Here is a 21167-nt window from a genome sequence, read left to right on the forward strand (position 1 = left end):
ATCAGATCCACTGAAAATATCACATGCAGGCAAAACCCTCAGTGTACTTCAGAGAGAGAAAAAAATCATACCATGTTTAGTTAATAGAATAGAATTAGCCCGGACTTAAAATAAGGGAACATTTCTTGTAGGAAGTAGGTTGACAGAGGTTTTAAAAGGGTGGGGATGGAAACATGGGCAGAGACTAGACTTTGGACAGTCTTAGTAATCACAACAGAAAAGTCTGGAATTTATCTGAGTGTTAGTACAGCAGCTAGAGAGGTTTGAGGAAAGGCAGGAAAAAGTGGTGTCAAAGAACCTGTTAAGGACGTCCAAGAAGGAGCAAATGATTATCAGTGGTCAAACAAGATAAGGACTGAAAAACCATCCATTGTGTTTGCCTGTAGATTATTATTTTCTTTTAATTTGTCAAGAACAAATTCCACCCACAGTAAAGGTAGAAAACAAATTCCGTAAGGTTGAAAAAAATGGTCCACGATTAAATAGTAGGACCAGCAAGCACAGACAGCTTTAGAGACCCAGAGTCTGTGATTTGAACCACAACGATATGCTTCTTTTCAAACACATCTTCATTATCTTGTTCTTCCATTGTTATCTCCTTTGATGATGAGTTACAGCACTAACCACCAACTTACTCAGACCATAAGCATGCCAGTTACAGACTCTTTCTCTCACCCATGTTGAATAAACTACCTACCACGTTCTCTTAAGTATAAGTCAAATCAATTTACTTTAATCATCCTAAGTATCGTTTACCTTGATTCAAGCCATTATTATATCTTAAAGAAATTAAAACAGGCTTCTAAATGATATACCTATATATGTTCTTGCTTAACGTCCATTCATTTTCCAGTCACCCAAAACATATTTCTTGTGCATTTGCACAAGGTTGGAATGGTTCTAGGCATTGGGAGCCTGAGGTGCTGCAGAGTTCATGACCTTAGCGGGTTTATATTTTACAGAGTGGAGATAGAAAGTAAGACAAGATAAAAGTAGAATAATTAAATTCAGCTCTAGATGAATACTATAGAAAATATAATATTAATATTTAAATTAATATGCTCTTCCGTCATCTGTTTAGACAAAACATTGAAATTTATGCGCAATTTATGTACAAAAATATTTTTAAAATATTTTTATTTGTTGTACAGTGCTTCAAATGACAGGGACAATGAATGTTTTTCCCTAGTAATGTAGCTATTTAGCTTTATTTTAAATATGAGCCGTTCATGTATGAAAATGTTTCTACCTCACGCCTCATGTATTTTAGGTTTAAAAATTCTTAAAAGACTAAAATGAATAATTTTATTCTTTCTTTCTCAATTGTATGCAGATCTATTGTTTCCTGAGCAAGTGTAGCTTTCTGATTGCTCATGCTGTGAAGTTTTTCACACTACTACTACTACAGTGAAGCATTTATAAAGTGTATGCTTATGACAAGTGCTTGGCACAGTACATTGTACTGGTCTGTTTTAGGATAGCCAACAACTCACATTAGAGGCAAATGACAGTAATCCAAACAGATGTAAAAAATTCAGAGACCTGAACTCATCGAATAAATATATGAGCTATTACAAATGCATTTTCTCAGAAATATCGTGGAAAATTAATAGAAATTAAATATTTAAATGAGGCTGAAACTAGGACATAATTTAATCTCCAGAATGTTGCAATAGAAATGGTAGAATTACACAGGATGCTTTAATGAAGATGTACATCTTGAGAGCATTTCATGTATATGTTAGAGACTAAGGAACATCTTAGAGGTCAAGATGTGGTAACTGAAAAGTCTAGTTAGAAATTAGAGAGGTAAAATGGATTATTTTGAGACAATAATTTCCAATTTCTTTCAAGACTACTCTGAGGTATTTGCATAGCAGATCAATCTGTTTTATTTCCTTTCTTGTTGTCTATGATATAGTTATCTTACAGTTTTTCTACTTTCTTCTGACTTTTTAACTCAATCTCTTTCTTGGGCTGATCACCTTATACCTCTGGTTGACCTGTATCACTTCTACTATACACATTTTCCCTTAGTGAACCATCGAAACCCATGAGTTCACTGACTATGCTTCTTGCTACAAAAAAACAGAAACCTAGATCTTTTTTGTCTATCTATTAATTATGTTTTTTCAGTTAGTCATTAAACAAATAGTGATAAATGGCTCTATATGAGGCATCGTACTAACTGCTTGGGATACAATAGGTGGCAAGTGCTTATGGAGCTTACAGTTGTTTGGGGCAGAAAATGAATAATCAAATAATCATTATTTGTGTAGAAATAAAAGCAAAAATGCAATGTGACAGGTGCTATGGAGGAAAAACACAAAAAGCTCTGATTGTGTGTAAGTGGATAGAGGATGATCTAATCAGATTTTCAGACAGAAAACATCAGTGTACCTTTAGTATAGGGAATAAATTACAGAAAGGATAAAGCAGATGCCAGCAGATGCATTGCAAAATCAGATGAAAAGAAGAGAAATGATTTGAGAGCTGTTTAGAAGGCAAACTTGGCAGGATGCTGTGATAAGATATAGTTAAGGAAGGGGTAGAAAGAAAGGGGGTGGCCTTTGGAGATAGATAGATGGTGCTGCCACTCTGAGATGTAGTGCACTAAAAGATCAGAAATGGGGGAAAGAGATCGTGTGATTGATTTTGAACATACTGAATTTGAGTTGTTTTTGACAAAAGAATATGTGCAGATGTTAAGAAGCTGGAGAAAAAGATCTGAATTCTACTCCAAAATTTACCTCCATATTGCTATCCCTCAAATGCTCAATATTTACTCTATTACTAAGTTATTTGTTGTTCCTTTTCCACTTATCAGATCTCACATCCATTTGGTCACCAACCCTGGTCAATTTTACTTGGTAAATAATTCTCAAATAAATGTGGGAGAGAAGGCAATGAAGCCAAAGAGATTGGTAACAGACAGGTCTAAGGGCTCTGTTACTGTGCTCAGTAGCAAGGACAGTGTTACTGAGATGAAGGTGATGAATGTCCTTAAAAGAATGTATACACATGGTTAATGTGATCAGACATGCAATTTAAGAGTACACCGGCAGCAGTATATGGGGATAAGTGTGTCTCCATAGAGATGGGGAATGAGATATAAGGCAGGGAGGTCGACTGAGAGGCCATTGTAACAGTTCAGGCAATACATAATAGAAGGCTGAGATAAATAAATGACAAAATGAATGGGAAGAGAAAGATAGATTGAGTGATTACTTAGGAGATAAAATCTGCAAACCATGTGCTTGTTTTTATGTAAGAAATGGTGATTTGTGAGATTCAGTGGAGAGTGAGCAGCTGATGATAATTTTAATAATGGAAAGAAGTATAATCCTGGCTTTAGAGGATTTAGTATAGTTCAGTGATTAAAAAACAGAATTTTGAGGTAGACAGTAAGTAGACTGAAGTTCCAGACTCACTGCCTACCAAGTATTATGGATTGCAAAGGACATTACTGTATTTTCTAAGCCACAATTTCCTTCTCTGTAATGTGGGAATTAAAAGAGTACCTTCATCTTAATATTGATTATTGAAAATATAGATTAAACATTTGTCACACTGTATGATACATGACAACTATTTAATATATAATAAATTTTATAATAAAGGAGTGTTATAACTGCTAAAGCTATAATTGTGAATAAAATAGATATAGAAAATATGCCATACTTTTGCTCATAGTCTTTAAGGAAAACATTGATTAGATTTGAATTTCTCTTTAGAAAAGATAGTTGAAACAGTTCTTGAGACAATCAAGTTGCTTATAGATTTTATTAGAGATGTAAAGATTGCTGGTCATTGTAAGATATTATAGCCATCAGAATATTTTTTAAAGAAACACTGTAGTTTTTTTAGTGTTGTAGGAACCACTCTCCATTTTAACTTATACTCTGTCCAAACCACTTTACTATTTGTCAAAAACAAAGATTTTTGGGAGATAGGTCCTCCCTATAATGCTTCTAATGTAATAGGATTATGTAACTCTTTCTAGTGAACAAGCAACTAGGGGAGGAGATAATTATTTTTCAGATGGTAGTAAACTAAGAATCCCTGATTTGTTGAATGAAAAAAGTAAAAATAAAACATTTCCTTTCTAATCAAAGGCTCTTGAAGATAATAATGAGAGGTCACATGTCACATGCTGTTCTGGGTGGGAAAAGTGAGACCCATTGACACTTATTTTCCCACTGAATGTTGACTGTGTAAACAGTCACATGGGTGACTAGTTTTGACTTTGAAATATGCATTATTGAAACTAGTAAAAAAACATTCCCTACAGCTTTTCCTTTAGAGTCATTCAAAGAAACCACTGTACCTGGGTCAGGAAAACTTATGAATTAGGTGGTTCCTAATATACCCATTTCCTGTGTTGAAATCTCTATGAAACATAAGATTGTGTTGTATATGACCAATAACATTGTGCTGACATGATCTTTTCCCTCCTTGCTATTTTCCAACTTTTATAAAATGTTCCCTTTCAAGAAAATGAAGGTATTATACAGATGTTTATTTATGTTTTTAAAAGAATTCATGCTTGTCTACTAATAAACCCTTATGGAAATTATATGACTCACACAATCTTACCCTCATTTTAAATAGATTACATCAACGTTTGGGGGAAAATGTATATCAACGTTTATTTCACTAGAAAAAGTAGAGCTGGATAGATCTTTAATTTCCTTATTTCCTGGATAAAAATTTGATACAGAGGCAGTGAGAAGTACAGGACAGAGTGAAGGTTATGGAGTCATCTTATCTGAGTTTGAATCTTGAATTTTCTACTTATCACAAACTAAAGACACATTTCTCAACTCAACACAGCCTGAGTTTCCCCACCCAAAGTATGGGGATAATAATTTTCACACTGCTGAGATATTTATAGAATAAAATTATATAATGTGTAAAGTACATCTAAGCCTAAAACTTGGTAGGTGTATTTTTTTTTTTTTTTTCCTTTTCTGAGACAGCGCTTTGCTCTGTTGCCCAGGTTGGAGTGCAGTGGTACCATCATGGCTCACTGCAGCCAAGATTTCCTGGGCTCAAGTACCCTCCCACCTCAGCGTCCTGAAAAGCTGAAACTACTGGCATGTGTTGCCACACCCAGCTATTTTTTAGAGTTATTTGTAGAGACAGGGTTTCCCTATGTTGCCCAGGCTAGTCGTGAACACCTGGGCTCAAGTTACTCTCTTGCTGGGCCTCCTAAAGTGCAAGCTACTGCATTATAGATGTTTAATAAAGCATAAATACCATGTGTTACGTTAGGTCAGATTCCCTAAAAACAGAGCCTAGGATGCCAATTTTAGTGCAAGCGATCTATTGAGAAAGTTCTTTCATCTGAAACCTGTTATGGCATGATGGAAGCACGATACTATAGAGGAAGAAGCTAGGCAGAGATGTGGTTTCAGTGGAAATCTAGTCTCAGTCTGATCTCACAGAAATAATATGTATGAGAGATTGTTCTGTCTGTGGCAAGGGGAATTTGCTTGTATATATTTCCTTCGCTTTTCCTCTCTCCATCAATTAATCATCAGCTGCCACAGAGGTGGGAGATGGAGAAGTATCTCCTGTCAGCTAAGGACAGTCCTTTCAAGGAGGGTGCAGGTGGGAACTATTGGCTTTTAACACCTGCAGCTCTGGAGATGGGTACATCTGTCTGAGAAATGAGATCTAAGAGGGATACTACCAACATCCACTGCAGTGCTCTATAACTACAGATGCTAAAGCTTAGTTCTAGCCATTTTAGAAAAAAGGAGTATGTAATTGTTTCAATAATGTCATCTTATGTAAGCAAAACATAATTTTGTTTAGGTATTTAAAGTTATCAATCATTTTATGTGAAAATTTAATGATATCTTTAGTGTTACATATCTGACATGAGACATAGTCATTTGAATTAAAATAAAAAGTATTTGGTCATTTGCAAATAACCAAAAGCCCAAGCATGATTTGGTGTCCAAAAATTTTACATATGTAAGAAACTTTCCCAGTTAAATCTTGTGTCTGCTAGTACACGTCCCATATATAATTGGTGCTGGGTTTTTCAAACTGACAGAATCAAGACGGCCAATTATACTTCATTAAGACAATTAGATAATAATAATAATGATTATAATTTCAGCAATAGCTAACATATATTAAAAGCTTACCAAGTACTGGGCATTTTTCATAAGTGCTTTATATCCCTGAACTCTTAATATTTACTACATATATGAAATAGGTATTATTTTTATATCTACTTTATAGATGAGAATTCTGAAGCACGAAGAGGTTGAACATCTTATCCAGGTTTACATAACTGATTAGTGAGTGACTTGAAATCAAATCTAAGCAGTCTGGCTCCAGAGTCTGATTTTAACCACTATGCAAATGAACAAAATTGCCCTTCACAGAGCAAGACTTATGAAAACATATTACTTATGACATTGGGTTATTAGCTCAGATGTAGCAGGTAAAACTGATGTTAATAACAACAGTAGATACATTAGTAGCTTGTATTGCATGACTGTCACTCCTCTAAGCACTTTATATGTTAACTCAATCACTCCTGATTTGTATCTTTATTTCTAGGTGACAAAATGAGTCACAGAGAGGTTAAATATTTTGCCCAAAGTTCATGGTAAAACACATGTTTAAACTCAAGCAATCTGGGTCCAGAATCGGGGCTCATTAACCATTGAGCCCCCAAAGAGAGACACTCATCCATGGAAACATGAATATTATTTCCATGTGATTTAATTAAATATGAAAATATGGGAAAAAAATCTCTTTATACCTCCTGGGAAGAATTTATTTAACAAAATGCTAAAATCACAAACCATTAAAATTTAGTAAAACTGATTTCATTAAAACTAAAATCCTTTATTGACAAAAGATAACTAGCAATGTTTAAAGACAAGCCACATATATATGTAATGCATAAAGCTGGCAAAGCATTTGTATCAATAACTTAAGAATTTTTACTAGTTAAAAAAATCCAATCAACAACTGTACAGATTATAAACAGGCAATTCAGGGATGAGGAAGCCAAATAGTTCAATAAATAGGAAAAGACACTCAACTGTACTAATCTGATTGCTAATCAAAGACAAGAGAATTAAAATGAGCTATATTTCACACCCACGAGATCGACAAAAGTTTTAAAAGACCAGTTATTCCAAATGCAGATGAGATGTGAAGTAAGAAACCATGTTCGGTGATGGCAGTAGAGTACATTGTTAGGCAACTTTAGAGAGCAGTTTGACAATATCTAGTAAAGAGAAAGATGTGTATAATCTTTATACTAGTAGATAAATAATTGAGAGAAACTCTCAATCATATAAGCAAGGGGATAATTGCAAGTCTGTAATTATCATGTAAGTGTAATTATAGCATTGCCCATAATAGCAGCATAACCTAAATGTTCATAAACATAAGAACAGGTTGTTGTCCATTCTTACAATGGGACATTATACAGAAATTAATGCAAAAATATAGGCATTCTTTATGTCAGCGTAAGATCATCTCAAAGACATCGAGCTTAGTTAAAAGGAAAAACGGCATGTTTCAGAATGATGTGTACAGAATAACTCTCAGTCACTGATGAGTTCGTTCCTTCTTGGGTTTCAGTTTCCTTATCTGTAAATTGGATTACAAACTGTATTAAATAGAAAGTGTATGAGGATTAAATCAATTTATACAGGTAAAAGTATTTAAAACACTATTTAGAAGACAGAATGAGCTGGACATGGTGGCTCACGCCTGTAATCCCAGCACTTTGGGAGGCTCAGATGGGCAGATCACAAGGTCAGGAGTTCGAGACTAGCCTGACCAACATGGTGAAACCCTGTCTCTACTAAAAATACAAAAAAAAAAAAAAAAAAAAAAAACAAGAAAAAGAAAATAGCCAGGTGTGGTGGCAGGTGCCTATAACTCAGCTACTTGGGAGGCTGAGGCAGGAGAACTGTTTGAACCCAGAAGGCGGAGGTTGCAGTGAGCTGAGATTGAGCCACTGCCCTTCAACCTGGGTGACAGGTGACAGAGTTGAGACTCTGTCTCAAAAAACAAACAAACAAACAAACAAAAAAACAAAAAAACAACCAAATAACCAAATAAAAACAAACAAAAAAAACCCCATACACATAGAATGCTTAATAACTTATTATTTTAAATGTTTATATAAAGTTCAAAAACTGACACAATAATCATTTGTATGGACATACTCATGTTGTAATCATATAAAAACTATATAGTACACACTGAGGAATAATATACCTTAAGTTAGGGAAAAGGGTTACATTGCGCTAGGTAGGAGGAAGTTGGAAAATAAAGGAGGGAGAAGAGTAGGATTAAAGAATAGGCTTTTATATAATGCTTTGTTTCTTTAACATTTATGATTCCAATATGTGAGAATGTTAAGATTTGAGCAAGTTGCTTAGCAGGATGTTGGCTACCTGAGTATTAGATATAATAGTTATGTTAATATTTGTTATATTAATCTTTCTTAACTTACTTTATGTTTGAAATATTTTATAGTCATACACAGAAGCAAGAAACATAGATTATAATACTTTAGGAAAATTTTAAAATGAACAATTATTGGTGAATTTATTATATCTAGTAACTTGTTTACAAAGAAACAAACAAAAAAACCATGCAGCGAAGAGGTAGAACCTTGGGTTGGCACCTCACAATTCTTTCTTCTCTGGAAATGGAATGCAGATCCAGGACAGGTGCCCTAGAGGCCATGGATGTCCTCCCTAATCCCTAACCCTGTCCACCTAGATGATCAATTACTGTTGAGCCAATAGGATTCCCTCTGTTGGAAAGTGACGTTAGAAATGGAGAGACACAGAACCATGGAGTCACTGAGGCTAATCTTTTAAAATGTGTGATCATAATCTCCTGCTGCTGAGGTCCCTAATCTACCCATGTACCTGTCCCTTTGTTTGGAAGGGCCTTCAATGGGATCTTTGAATTTGGGAGATACTGCAGGACCATTTCAGTAAATCCTCCATTTTGCTTAGAGTTCAATTTGTGGTTTACAGCAAAGAGAACACTAACTACGACCTTAAAATTAGTATAGTTTATTTTTAACAAAGAGAGAATAATCATTTAGTATAATCCTTTTGTGGGAACAGATTTCTACTAATTCCATCCAGAAGAAACTTTCAAAAACATTGGTATACTGGAGTCTATGGATTCACACTCTGTATGCAACTAAGAAAGCTATGACTTCTTTTAAACTCAATTTTATGTACTTTTTTCACATATTAAAATACTAATTAAGAGCTATTAAAATTGCTACAAATTTTGGAGAAATAGAATTCAAAATGGGGTGGGTGCAATAAAATGTAAAATTAGTGAATTTGCTGATTGCAGTGATGTACATAAGGGTTTTTACCTTTTAAAACATTTGTGTTACTGAAATTATAAAAGGTGCTATTGTACATAAGTGAGGAAGCATTTACAGATTGTTTTGGATTTGTATATGTGCAATAAAGGATGAATATATCCATGTGACTATTTGATCCTTGATGCAAAATGATAGTAGTCTTTATTTCTTCGGCTCTATAAATTGTTACAAAAAAATTCTAGCTGCCTAATGTTAACAAGTACAATGCCTTTCATATTACAAATGATACAAAACAAGAAGGGAAAAAAATAATTTGCTATGTGAAACATATCATTAGACATGGATAAATTAAATGGCTATTCTGTCAAACAAATAGTTTTACTTCTTAAAATTAAAAGATGGCCTCATAAGAAAGATTTTAATAAAATTCATTTGTCAGGAAAGATGTTGAGTGTGCTCTAATAAATAACAGAGCTAATCTTCAGAGCATTAAGAGGGATATAACCACGACTACTCTCTAAAATTTATGAAAATTACGGCTCAATCTAATTTGCAAAGCATGATGGTGAATTTGGCAGAAAACACTGAAGTAATATGTAACAGTTCTAATTTAGTGTTTTTGCTATTAGGAGTAAATTATGTTGCATAATATTTGAAACATTTTTCTTCTGATTTTCCAGTTGAATATAATTTAATACTTTAAGAGTTTGGTGTGTATAGCACAGTTTGGATCAGAAACAGAAATTTAGCAATCATGCTGACTTCTCTTTTTCTCCTTAACTCTAAGATGTGGTGAATTAATTCAATGCTCTTTACACCCTAACTTTTGAAACAGTATTATATTTATTTAGATGCCATAGCTAAAAAGGGAACACAATTGAGCCTTCCCATTCCTTATTCTCACTATTTTGTCTGGGAGAAGAATATATTTTACAGTTGGGTCTTCACAGGACTGTGGCTGTGCATATATTGGCAGGTGCTATTCTTTGGACCAACTGTAGGTGTCTGACTCCATTGTTGATCTCTATTTATTCATTCTTAGCAGAGGGGAAGATCTAAATCTGAACCAATGTCTTCACTGCAGTTAAGATAGCAAGAATACATGTTTGAATTGGCATGGTGGGTGACTTTTTATAAATATATACTCTGCTTCAGTTTTTGAGATATGGGAGGAAAGTCTCAGAAGAATCAATTTAGCTGTCATTCCTTGTCTAGAGATTGCTACTCCCCTTCCTATCTGACCAGTATATGGCTTTTGCAATGTTTACTATTACAATGATAATTAAGGTAGTTGTCTTTTATTGAATGCTAGCTTCATGTTGGCATTTGTAATTTGTCAAATCTTTTGGCACAAAGTTACTTATAGTATCCCCTTATCATTTTAGTGTCTGTGGGATCTATGGTGATATCCACACTCTCCAGATATTGGGTCTTCTCTTTCTTCCTGAGCAGGCTGGCTAGAGATTTTATCCATCTTCTCAAAGAGCCAGCTATTGGCTTCACTGGCTTTTGTCTATTGATTTTGTGTTGTTAATTTTGTGGATGTCTGATATTTATTATTTCTTTTGTTCTGCTTACTTTGGTTTTTGCTTTTCTTTTTCTAGTTTTTTAGATGAAAGTTTAGGTCATCGATTTGAGATTTTTCTTCTTTTCTAACATAGGTGTTTCAGTGCTATACATTTCCCTCTAAGCACCACTTTTGCACCATCAGATATTTTGATAGGTCGTATTTTCATTTTCATGCAGTCCAAATTTTCTAATCTCCTTTTTAGTTTATTTTTAACCATGAGTTATCCAAAAGTTGTTTTTTAGTTGCCAAATGTTTGGGTATTTTCTAGCTTCTTAAATTTCCCTAGCTTTTCTGAGATTGTTCAGTCTATTAATTTTAAATGCTCATTCCTTTTCTTCCTTTCCTGTTAAGATCTTATTATTTATACATGCTAGGTATATTAGTCCATTTTCACACTGCTGTAAAGAAATATCCAAGACTGGATAATAAGGAAATAAGCTTAATTGACTCAGAGTTCCACATGGCTCAGGTAGACTTCAGGAAACTCACAGTCATGGCAGAAGTGACAGCAGTCACCTTCTTCACAAGGTGGCAGGAAAGATGGAGATTGAAGGAGGAACTTTCCGATCACTTATAAAACCATCAGATCTCACGAGAACTCATTCACTATCATGAGAACAGAATGGGGGAAACTGCCCCCATGATTCAATTATGTTGTGCCAGGGTCCTTCCTCAACACCTGGGGATTATAATTCAAGATGAGACTTGGGTGGGGACACAAAGCCAAACCATATCAATAGGATTGGGCTGAATAGGCATATCACTAGTGTTTTTCATTTTTCTTTCCTCCTTACCCTTTCTAGAACATACCTCATGTTAAAAGCATGAATAATCTTGCTTTATATGTCATTTTCATTTTACAATATTGTATACCATTTTATGTTTTTAATCTTAGTGTTGCATTCTTATGTGATCCCTGAGAAAACTAGAATTGTTGCTTGTTTTGTTTTGCTTTGCTTGTTTTAAAATTTTATTCTATTTCCTGAATTATTTCTATGTCTACCAGGATGAATTTTTCTTTCTGTGTATATTTGTGTCTGTCACATAACAAGATTTTTCCCAAATATCTAGTGATTCTTGGTTATTCATTAACATTTAAGAATAACACGACACAAAAGCTGACTATTACCTCTTTGAATCTAGTTAGGGTCAACTAGTTAGTAATCACTAATAGGTTTTGCATCAACCTATGACTGGAGAGAGAACTTTCTGTTAGTCAATGGCCCTCTTAAATATGGAAGGCCTTGCTCTTTGGCACCAAGTCCCAGGCTATGTGCTCTAATTCTCCCCAGCGACTTGGTTGCATTTCTTCAGTTATTAGTCCTCAATCCTTTGCAAGGGTGTTTGAGAGGCATGACTATCTGGCTATGGATAATTCTTTTCATGTGGGTAGAGTGTATTTTCAATTGACCTCCTTGTTTTAGCCCCAGTTAACCCTTCTTACCTTCCATATTACTGGAATTCCTGAGTCCTGAACCTCTCCAGGGCTCTGCCAAGATTGGTTTCCTTCTTGCATGCAGCCCCCTCCCTTTTCCCCCCTCCCAAAAATAGCACAGATAGATTTCTATTTCAAATTCACAATTATATATTCTTATGTTATCTTCTAAAAGTTTTATTGTTTTAGTGTTGACATTTAGATGTGTATTTCACCTGCAATTACCATTCTTCCTTCTTTTTTCTTCCACAAAATAAGCCCAATTATGCTTGCTTCCCTTTTATTAGTGATACTCACACTGGCTTGTCCAAAATTTTGTATGTATCTGTTGCTTTGCAATAGATGCTACTTAATACGCTAGTTATACACTGACTTCTTGATATAAATGCTCTGTATCTTATTGGATTGGAGTAAAGAGTCACAAAATAAAATGACATCTCAATTGGTTGAGAATTAATATGCTGGAATGAATATATAGTTTAACAAGTTGCTGTTGTTTGAAGGTTTTCTGTGGACCTAAGAAATGAAAGTGTCTTTGACAGAATGCTGCATACCACTTTGACATCTGCACTCCAGTATGAAATATTTATTAAGTTATCAAGCTAGGGAAATTATGGACATATTTTCTGGTGTGTTTTCTGAGGTGGTGAAGTTATCCAAAATACTTGGAAAAATATTTGAGGAGGAGGAACATCCAGTTCCAAAATACTTTCTCCTTTGGGGAGAGTGGATTTGGCAGTGCATGCAATACATAGCAGTCTATATCTGACCCCTGGTGAGGGTTCCCATCATACCTGTCAGTCTTTGTGAGACTCTCTTGAATGAAACAGAATTGACCAAATGAAAGATCTTGTTTTCTATAATTATCTTTTTGGAGTCAGAAGAGGGAAAGAGGGATTGTAGAAGGAGGGAGAGAGGAAGGAAGGGAAGGAGGAAAGCCGAGAGGGACAGATACATGTTTGACACCAATTTCATTTTGAACCGTAGCCTCTTAGAAACGAATGGAGCAGAGTTTATCTTGTTCAGCCTCTGTCTCATTATGGGAATCCTCCTTTGAGCTTCTCTGACAGATGGCTATGCAGTCTTTGCTTAAATAGTTTAAATATTTTCATTGATGATAGGCAGCTCATTCCTTTGTAGGTTGTTATTTGCATTTCAGCAAGTTCTAATAATTAGACTGCAAGGGGCGAAACCTGCCTTCTTTTAGTTATTGGTCTTCTGGAGCAATATAGAATAATACTGCTGTCCCACTGTGATTTTTTAAGATAGCTTTCACATTTTCTGGTAAATATTTAGAGCCTTTTAAGGTTAAGATTTATATTTTCTTCAATCACTCTTTATTTAAGCTCTTGGCATTCTGATTTTTTTTTTTTTTCTGGATACTCCCTATACAGTGTCTCTTTAGAAACTTCTTTTCAAAATTGAGGTTTAGCAAACATATAAAAGCATGCAACTCTTAAATGTGCAGGTTCATAAATTACTACAAAATGAACAAACCATTTGCTGACTACCCAGAATAAGAAAAAGAACATTACTGATACAAAATAAGCCTTATATATGCCCATTTAGTCACAACTCTCCTGTTCTCAATGATAATCCTTATTCTGATTTCTAATGCCATAGAACAATTTTGTCATTTTTAAATGTTATATGAATAGAACCATAGTTTCTGACTTTTTAAACTAAATATTTTGTTTATGAGAACCATCCATGTTGTTATATGTAGTTGTGGTATATACTATTTTATCTCTGTAGTTTTCCATTTTATGATACACAGTTATTTTTCTTTTACTTTTTATGGGCAATGGATTGTCTACAATTTTTGACGGCTATAAATAATGGGGTTACGCTTATGCGTAACTTTGTGTGCATATATGTATATTGGTTTCTATTGGTTATATACCTACAAGTAAAATTGCTAGGTCATAAGACCTATGTATGTTCAGTTTTGTTTACTAGATAATGCCAAATACTTTCCAAAGTGATCAGGCCAATATAAATTCAGAGCTACTCTCTATGAGAGTCCCTGTTGCTTCATGGTCTTGCTAACATTTAGTATTTTAATTTCTGATTTTAAATATTCTAGTAAGTGTATAGCATTATATCATTGTAGTTTAAATTTGCATTTATATGATAATGAGGTCATCCATATGTTTACTGGTCATTTTAATATCCTTTTCTGAGAAGTGTCTGTTCACATTTCTTACCTATTTTTCTACAGTATCTTTTGTCTTTTTCTTATTTAGGCAATTTGTACATATTCTGGATAAAAATTACTTGTTTATATGTGTTGTGAATATATTCTCCTTCTCTATAGATTACTTTTGTGCTTTCTTAATGAAAGTTCCAAATTTTAATGTAGTCCAACTTATTAATCTTTTCCTTTATGGCTAGAGATGTTTCTATGATGTTTAAGGTATCTTTGTTAACTCAAAGTTACAATTATATATTCTTATGTTAAAGTCTAGAAGTTTTATTGTTTTAATGTTTACATTTATATGTATATTTTACCTACAATTACTTAAAACAAACAAACAAAAAAGATGGAGTACTGCTCTGTCACCCAGGCTGGAGTGCAGTGGTACAATCTCGGCTCACAACAACCTCCCGCTTCCAGGTTCAAACAATTCTCCTGCCTCAGCCTCTTGAGTAGCTGAGATTACGGGCATGTGCCACCACTCCTGGCTAATTTTTGTAGTTTTAGTAGATACTGGGTTTCACCATGTTGGCCATACTTATCTTGAACTCCTGACCTCAAGTGATCTGCATGCCTTGGCCTCCCAAAGCGCTTGGATTACAGGCATGAGCCACTGTACCTGTCCTGAAATTACTATTTTACATATAGTATGAAGTTACATCGAGATACCCATTGCACATCCTAGCAAAGATGTCAAGCAGGCATAAATATAAAAATCTGGATTTCAAAGTGCAGGTCTGGGTTGAAATTAAAAGTTTAGAAGTTTTCAGTATACAAATGCCACTATGAATTTAGTTATGCTAAAGAGTTTAGCATAAACAAGAAGCCTGAGGACAGAGCCTAGGAAACTCCAGTGTATCATCCCAAAATAGACTTAGTACTGTGCTACAGGCTAGTGTACAAAACAGTGTACTAGTATGGAACACAGTGTGCTATAGATTCCTACTACTTGGATACTACTTTTAGAAATGTACCTACAATTGTATTGATTTATTACATTGGCTTGTGCCAGTCATATCACAACATAAACTTCAATGTTACAGCAAACCAAAATGTGAGATATTTAAATATGAATTGTTAGCTATTAAGCCATGCCCTTCATTAACCACTACTAGAATTGATTAGTTTGAATATCAAAGCAGCAATTAACATGTTTTCTTGAGCATTTTATAGTGTTTTCATGTTATTCAGATTATTTGTTTAAGCCTATCAGGGTATTTTTGAATCCTAAATAATTAATCCAACATGTTAGCCCTTTCTGCTTTATTCAGGCATTCAACATTGGCAGATATGATAAGAAAGTGACTAAGAGCAAATACCAGATACTATAGGATTATACCCTAAAATCTCTGACTGGTATACTAGAGACCTTCCTCCTCTAGCTGACACTGCTCCTAACTGCAAATCGTGTTTAAACAAAGCTATTCGGTTGTACCTAACATACCGTTTCCTCAGATTTTCAAGCAAAGAAATCATAAGAGAACACACCTTTCTCTGAATCCCCACTTCCTGTGATTTTGAGGTAGGGCACCTAACGCTAGAAACTTGACCACATTCTTAGAGTAAATCACTTCCAGTATAGAGTTATTTCACCTCTGTGAAAAGGAATACCCACAAGATGGTATGATGCATGCCTAAATGTCATACTTTGGCCTCTAGCCACCTCCAACTATGTGAAAGTAAAAGCTTTATGCAAAATAGCTTTTATTTGGCCAAATCCAAGGAGAAAGTCTTTAAGTATGCATTTATTTCAGTTGCAACATTTGCATAGTGCCTGTTTTATGCAGTGCACTATTCTATATATTATTAAGGCATAAAGTGAATTATGGATCTCTGTCCTCCCACTTTATATCTAATCTCTACATCTGTCCTTTACACTGCTGTTGAATCCACAGCTCTATAATCGTCTTCATTTTCTGCATAATTTGTTTATGAAATTACATCCTGTGATAGCACTTTCTTAAGACATCTCCATACGTTGTTGCAAGGTGCTTTCCTAACTTCTTATTAGCAGTGGTGCTAGTTGATCTTTACAGTTATGTGCCTAACATTCATATCCTGTGAACCATCTTTAATTCTCCACTGTTTTATATAGGTTTGGCAATGACAGATAAGAATCCTCAGGCTTATAGAGGTAAAGTCATGTAGTTAGTGACCCGGTGGGTCTAGAAAATTGTTTCTAAAAACTTTTGTCCTATTATTTTTTTTTACTAGTCCACACAGTATAACTTCAAAATTGTAGAGGTATTGAATTTAAGGACCCATATTAACAATGAGTACAATTTCAAAACTCTCTTAGGTTACCTCATGATTGCATTGTTATAAATTTCACACAAAATGAGGACCTGCTTCTCCTGATCTTGCAGGATACTACTGTTACACCCACAGGAAATCTTTAAGGTCTAAAACTTGTGTTTAAGTTGTAAGGGATCATTTATTTTTGAAATATTTGCAGTAATGCTTTTGTAAATCATGTGACCAAATCATAATATGGGCCTTTAGCAATGATGCAATGAAGGTTGTTGATTATCAATGGGAAGCTTAGATGTTATGTACTGGAAATTGGGATACAAAAACAAAACCAAAAGCTGAAATTTATCAGATCTCAAAGGGAAAAATTAGTAATTCATGAATAATAAACAAATAATTTTTAAAGTCAGAGTGTCTGAATGCCTCTGAGATCAGTTTAACATATATGATCTACACTTATAAATAGCAGATCACCAAAATCCAAACTGACATTGGCTACTGTATGAGGGTGATATTTTTGAAAGAATGACTTGTGCTGAAACAGTTTCTGCAATATATTAGGCGCAAATATGCTTTCCTTCCATGTTAGGCACGCAGAACTTTTTCCCACCTGTTGACTTTTCCTTAAACAAACATATTATCTGATATAACTAGTCCAAAGAAAATTTCCTCTTCCTCTACGTGAATGAACTCCCCTTTTACCCTTTTGCTAAATCCTGGAGTTCTGATGTAGTTCAGGATCTTATATTACATCCATGTCACTTTTTGGAATCACTTCAATGGTATGGTGCCTTGAATGATTTTCAAGCATTTAATCAGCTTCTGTTTAGGTCTGTTTTCTCTTTTGACAGTGTATGTTTATTTTCCAAATACAAATATAATACAGATTAGACTCCCTGTGCTGTTGTGAGCTTTTAAATAAAAAACAAGCTTTGTCTTACAGTCTTTAATAGTTACAAAAAGCGGCAAAATTAAGAATGTTTCATCAGTTTGTACTGTAGCTATCATGACAATTATTGCATACTGTGGTTATTTCTTTCTTCTCACTATTGAAAAGGTCAGTTTTTTTGTTATTGTTTCATGGGAATAAACAACTCCTGAGGAATGGTTCTGTGTATCCAAAATACAAGGAAAGTTTCTGGGACATGGATTTAAACTTATTCTGTGGTGAAGATAGTAGGCTCTAGAGTTAGAATTTTAAATTCATAGTTGAATTCTGATACTTACTAGTTGAACCACTTTGGAAAAAGGCTTTGCCCTTTCTGTGACTTAGTTTCATCAGTTGTAGAAAGAGGGTGACTATCGTATCCACCCGATGGATTATAGAATGATTTAAATGAGATGGAACAAGTGATGTGCTTCATATGGTATCTGTATTTATTGAATGCTTAACAAATATTTGTTGTTATTAAGACTTATATATGAGAGTGTTATATAAAGCTGCAACCTTCCCAGATGGTTAGAGAGAAGAATCAATAGGACATAACTTTAAAAGTTTTATAGCTTATTAAATTGAGACTCAAAGAGATGATAACTTATTATATACACCTTAGTTATCTAAGATGGATTAGAGAAGTTTAGTTTTTAATCTCACTATTTTATCGTGTGACATTATTTAAAGTAGAATATTTGTGCTCCTATAACTTAGTTTTGTGCCTAAATTTTGAATGAATCTGACTTAGATACTTCTTAAACTTTTTTATGTGATAAATTTTCCTTGACTACCCATACCATATTTTGTGCATTTTGAGATGTAAGTCATATGAATACATAAATACTGTTAGGGCATTATTTACTATGCCTTCATTATGTCCCACCTACCTTTGCAATTAGTTGAGAGAAAATTCTAAAATGAGATACATAGAATGAAAAAATAATATTAACTCTTAAACAGATAAATCTATACTGGAATGATGGCTTAGAGTGAAAGCAAATGGGCTTGCCATCGTTGTATTTTTTCCCCTTTTTTAGACTTTGGAACAGTCAGACTGAAAGTTTGTTGTGTATAGTGGACAATACCTATGGTCACCACATCACCTCACACTCAGGGCTATTGCTTGATTATCTCCATCCAGGTGAGATAAGCATGGATCACTTTCTCATTCATTTCCACAGGGAAGAGTAAGGGATAGAACAATGTGATTAAAAATTGCAGCACTATCACAATAGCAAAGACATGTAATCAACCTAAATGTCAGTCAATGATAGACTGGATAAAGAAAATGTGGTACATATACACCGTGGAATACTATGCATCCACAAAAAGAATGAAATCATATCCTTTGTTGAAGGCCAATAATGGCAGTAGGCCATTATTATTAGAAAACTAATGCAGGAACAGAAAACCAAATACTGCATGTTCTCATTTTAAGTGAGAGCTAAATGATGAGAACACATGGAGCTTAGAGGGGAACAACACACACTGGGGTCTATCAGAGAGTAGAGAGTAAGAGGAGTGAGAGGATCAGGAAAAATTAACTAATGGGTACTAGGCTAAAATCCTGGGTGATGAAATGATCTGTATAACAAATGCCCATGACACAAATTTACCTACGTAATAAAACTGGACATGTTCCCTGAACTTAAAATAAAAGTAAATAAAATTCAGCAGGTTTCAAATAAATGTAAATGAGGAAAGGCAGTTAAGAGATGCTAGATATGTGCTTTTTAATGCCAGGCTACTTGTCAAGAATGCTTACAATAACTTCAGTTGTACAGGCTTATCCTAGTGGCTCTAACATAAGAAATAACATGATTAAATTAATTTAAAAAATGTATGAACATGGAAAGGAAGAGTCCAAAATATCCATAATGGAAAAGATGTAATTTTTTCCAAAGTTCCAGAGAACTAATTGAAAAATCATTAACACTACTAAGAAAATTCTGAAAGGAGATCAAATAATCGATCTCTGCCTTATACCAGAGAAGAATTCTAGCATAGAAATTAAATATGGAAATTAACCAACTATTAATATAGGTTGATGAGAAACAAGTCTGGTTGGTCCTGGTGGCTAATCTTTCTTTCCTTCCTTGGTTGCTTAGTAGAGAGCTGGCTCAACAAGTCTATTAGTTTAACAGAAGGGCAGCCTGTGGGACCCAGAGGCTCCCACTTTCTAACAAGGCCATCCTGTGAGAAAAAGTCTGCTGCCACTCCAGATCACAAAGCTTCTCCTGCCCTTTGGCCTTATAAATACATGAGGCATTACTGACTCAAGGCCCTTCTCTGCTGGAACATTGACCATGTGCACACAGACCTGGGCAGTGGGTGATGGAGGTGAAGAATGGGGATAGGGTGTGCTGTATTGTTTCTCTGCTTCTCAGTTTTCTCTTGATGCCCCCCATGCTATATTTGCACTATGAGGTGCTGGTGGCTTTTGCTCATGACCCCATACTCCCAAAAGTATAAGCAAATATTTAGATACTCTTAGGATAAAGAAGATCTCTAAGCATGACACCAAACCCAAAAATATCAAAAGCAAGGAATTATGAATTTGACTAAAGAAGACTTTGGCATGTCCCTGTAAGCAAAATGAGAATATGAAAGGTCAAATGTGAAAACTATGTTGGCATATTTTACATATTAATTTTAAAAAGATGTAACATATTTCTTAACAGAAAAATAAGCAGAAGGATGAATGGATATGAAAATGCCCAAATGCCTAGCAATCACTTTAGAAATACACGGTGCAAAATATCTAAATTAAATTAAAACATAGTTAGGTACAATTTTTGATTCTCAATATAATATATATACATATATATGTACATATATGCATACACATATATACATACACACACGCACAACCATACATGTATATTATAATAGCTATTATTGAGTGCTGAGAGTCTGAGGCGATCCCATGATCACATTATACTATTAGTAGGAACATTTTAGCAATATGTGACAATAGGTAGAATAATATGTATATCCTTTAGCCACTTATAAAAATTGTTTCAAAGAAAATATTTATGAATGTGTTTAAGGACTTAGGTATGAAAATATTTGTTTAGCACATTGTTTTTTAATTTAGAAAAGATTGATAGTGAACTCAATTCTAACAGCAATCAGTTGTTCAAGTAATGCATCGTTCATCTATATGATAGAATACTGTACAACTAGTAATAAGATTGAAAACGCATAATGGCTTTAAAATATTGTCAACATGTAATCCAAGAATAAAAAACTCCATCTCTCTTGATGTCTCCATTTAGGAAAGCAAGAAAAACAATCTCTCGAATTATTTCTGAGTGGTAGAATAATGGGAGATTATTTGTTTTTCTGCATGCTGTCTCTTTTAAAAAAATTAATACAACGTGTTAACTCTAGTGGTAACAAAGGCAAAGTGTTCACTTAAAAAATGCATGAATATAA

At 34.3% G+C, this 21167-nt stretch overlaps 1 protein-coding gene across 2 annotated transcripts in view; it reads left to right on the top strand.

Moving 5' to 3' along the window:
- CFAP299 (cilia and flagella associated protein 299) overlaps window positions 1-21167 on the top strand; it is a 666082-nt gene that overhangs the window by 245102 nt on the left and 399813 nt on the right. The gene's annotated exons all lie outside the window — the stretch shown is intronic.

Source organism: Chlorocebus sabaeus, chromosome 7 (genome assembly GCF_047675955.1).
Source record: "Chlorocebus sabaeus isolate Y175 chromosome 7, mChlSab1.0.hap1, whole genome shotgun sequence".
Classification (NCBI taxonomy): domain Eukaryota; kingdom Metazoa; phylum Chordata; class Mammalia; order Primates; family Cercopithecidae; genus Chlorocebus; species Chlorocebus sabaeus.